The following is a 3641-nucleotide window of genomic DNA, read 5'->3' on the forward strand; positions in this document are numbered from 1 at the left end:
TCTACACTGCTTTTAACACTGTGTTAATTCTACACTGCTTTTAACACTGTGTTAATTCTACACTGCTTTAACACTGTGTTAATTCTACACTGCTTTTAACACCGTGTTAATTCTACACTGCTTTTAACACTGTGTTAATCCTACACTGCTTTAACACTGTGTTAATTCTACACTGCTTTTAACACTGTGTTAATTCTACACTGCTTTTAACACTGTGTTAATTCTACACTGCTTTTAACACTGTGTTAATTCTACACTGCTTTTAACACTGTGTTAATTCTACACTGCTTTTAACACTGTGTTAATTCTGCACTGCTTTTAACACTGTGTTAATTCTGCACTGCTTTTAACACTGTGTTAATTCTACACTGCTTTAACACTGTGTTAATTCTACACTGCTTTAACACTGTGTTAATTCTGCACTGCTTTTAACACTGTGTTAATTCTGCACTGCTTTTAACACTGTGTTAATTCTGCACTGCTTTTAACACTGTGTTAATTCTACACTGCTTTTAACACTGTGTTAATTCTACATTGCTTTTAACACCGTGTTAATTATACACTGCTTTTAACACCGTGTTAATTCTACACTGCTTTTAACACCGTGTTAATTCTACACTGCTTGTAACACCGTGTTAATTCTACACTGCTTTTAACAAGGTGTTAATTCTACACTGCTTTTAACACCGTGTTAATTCTACATAGCTTTTAACACCGTGTTAATTCTACACTGCTTGTAACACCGTGTTAATTCTACACTGCTTTTAACAAGGTGTTAATTCTACACTGCTTTTAACACTGTTAATTCCACAAAGTAGATGTGTGTTAACTCTATACAGCATGTGCACTGCTTCTACACGGATTTGCCGTGCTCATCTTTGTTAATTCGGTGCTGAATTTACGTCTGTATGAGCTAACTGTCTAGCTGTGGATTCGAATCTCAAAGTTAATTAACACACTGAATTTCATCATTTAACATGTGGTTTTATTTCTATAATTCCTCTCGGTATGATGTGTTAATTTAGCACTGCACTGTAATGAATTCTGCACTGGTGTACACGGTGTGTAACGCAGTAGAGGTGTTAATGTGATGATGTTCACTCAGAGCGCTCTCTGATTCACACCGAACACCGTGTTAATAATTCTGTGGCTTTTAGTGTTAGTTTAACACCTCAACATTTCACTCTGCACTAGCTATTCATCAACACTGTGTGTGTGTGTGTGTGTGAGAGAGAGAGAGAGAGAGGTCATATTGTATTATGTTATAACAGTTCAACTCGGGTTACGGTGTGAGTTGAGTTTATTGCATTATTATTAATGAGTAATAAACCAGACTCATCGGCTTCATTAACACTGTTACAGCTGCATTAATAATTATATACATATAATACTTCATAATTAAACATTAATATTACAGAAAGTCCATAAACTTTAACATGAACCTAAAACACACACACACACACCTCTACACAGGAGACATCAATGAGTAAAATGTTAGATACATTTATTATTAATAAAGTGATTTTATTATTATTATTATTATTATTATTATTATTATTAAGAATTAACTCGTATCTTAGCAGCATGAATGAGCAGCGGAGCTCCGGGTCGAATATCCAAACTCACTCACAGTGTGTGTGTGTGTGTGTGTGTGTGTGTGTGTGTGTGTGCGTGTGTGTGTGCGTGTGTGTGTGTGTGTGCGTGTGTTTTAAATCCACACGGAGGAGGGGAAAAGGTCCCGGGATAAAGCTTTCTGATCTCCGGAGCCAAACGACCCCCCTCCCCAATCTAGCCGCCCCCCTCCACACACTCTCTCTCTCTCTCTCTCTCTCTCTCACACACACACACACACACACACACACACACACACACGGTTTTTATTGTATGCGCTGCGCTTAAGTGAATGGGGGTGACGTGTGTGTGTGTGTGTGTGTGTGTACTACGAAATAAATACTGATTCCGTCCCAATGCAGAAATCCCAAAAAAAAAGTGTGTGTGTGTGTGTGTCTGTGTGTAGGCTGTGATTAAAATAGCACTTAGGGCTTGCCTTACAGAAACCCCTGTGTGTGTGTGTGTGTGTGTTTCAATACTCACCTCATCTGAATCCGTGCGCGTGTGTGTGTTCCGTGTCCACGCGCGTAAATCCCCGTGTATCCGTGTGTTCGTGTATGCGCGCGCGTCTGTGAGTGTGTATATTCCAGTTCGGGTCAGAACAATCCCAGCGCGAGCTCGAACTCCTCCAACTTCTCTCCACCGAGAAAAACACACTCTAACACACACACACGCGCGCGCACACACACCAAGGCTGAAACCTGAGACACACACACACACACACACACACACTCACACACGGGCACCAATCAGAGGCAAGTCCCTCCTCCCCCTTTCTCTCATTAACTCCGCCCACCGTGTCGCTCGCCCTCTCAGGCTCCGCCCACATTTCCCTCCGTCTCTCACCCCCTCACCAAATGTGGGTTTGGCTGCTTTCCCTTCTTCCCTGTTTTTCCCTCTTTTATCTAACAGACGGAGGGGGAGAGGGAGAGGGGACAAACACAGAAAATATGGAACCAGAGAGAAAAAGATAAAGAGATAATCATAGTGATATAAGTAAATATACAGAGAGAGAGAGGGAGGGGTGGGGGGGAGACAGACAGAAAGACAGCAAGAGGCAACAATATATATATATATATATATATATATATATATATATATATATATATATATATACAGAGACACAGAGAGAGAGAGAGAATGAGACAAAGAGAGAGAGAGGTGGAAGGGAGGTGTTTAAAGAGATTCATCGTCTCTCCATGAGGAGAAGAAAGAAGAGGAAGAGGAGTGTGTGTGTGTGTGTGTGTGTTAGAGAGAGAGAGAGAGAGAGAGAGAGAGAGAGAAAGATGTGGCTCACGCAAGGCTTCACGTTTAGACACGTCTTCATTCAGCAGGGAGAAAAATCACACACACACACACAATTTTAACAAAGAGCATAATTTAATGGATCATTAATTAGGCTGGAATTCCTCTGTGTGTGTGTGTGTGTGTGTGTGTGTGTGTGTGTGTGTGTGTGTGTGTGTGTGTGTATGTGTTTCAGTTCAGGTTTTAAACAGATTTAGCACTCATAGCTAACATATGCTAGCTGTCAGCTACCATTACGTGTGATAGCTAAATGTAACCATGGCAACAGGTTGTGCGGCTATGCGTAGAGAATACACAGGGCTGTTCATCAGTCAGAGTGACATTTCTACTCTCTGTTCTTTTGCCTGTCATTTGTCTATCAAATAAGGGGCGGGGCAGTAAACAGGAAGTGGAAATACATCAAAGAGCAGAAGGTACCAGGCTGTGTTCGAAATCGTGTAGTGTGACAGTAGCTATTGCACGGCCGGTGAAACAGTTTGTACTAATCAGTGTGTGTGTGTGTGTGTAGTATGAATACAATCCCGAACGTACTACATCCGCCATGTTGGCATTGTCATGTGACCTTCGACATCATCATAAACACTAAAATCTTAAAGGGAACACCGGATTAAAGCAACCAACCGTACAACGCCTATCAGGAAAGGGAACTGAATTATTGATGCAATGTGGGAGGGGTTAACAGGCTCAGGTAAATTCGTTGCCGTTTGCTTGGCCCGCTAGAGATC

At 41.3% G+C, this 3641-nt stretch overlaps 1 protein-coding gene across 8 annotated transcripts in view; it reads right to left on the minus strand.

The window, feature by feature from the left end:
- Nucleotides 1-2512, minus strand: part of sema6dl (sema domain, transmembrane domain (TM), and cytoplasmic domain, (semaphorin) 6D, like) — a 35254-nt gene extending 32742 nt beyond the window's left edge. For 7 of the 8 annotated variants that reach the window (XM_053623859.1, XM_053623857.1, XM_053623853.1 and 4 more), the window contains exon 1: nt 2095-2512. The gene's annotated coding sequence lies outside the window, so the exon portion shown is untranslated. The remainder of the gene's footprint in view (nt 1-2094) is intronic. The other variant, XM_053623858.1, reaches the window with a different exon arrangement.
- Between the last annotated feature and the right edge of the window lie 1129 nt (nt 2513-3641).

Source organism: Ictalurus furcatus, chromosome 4 (assembly GCF_023375685.1).
Source record: "Ictalurus furcatus strain D&B chromosome 4, Billie_1.0, whole genome shotgun sequence".
Classification (NCBI taxonomy): Eukaryota; Metazoa; Chordata; class Actinopteri; order Siluriformes; family Ictaluridae; genus Ictalurus; species Ictalurus furcatus.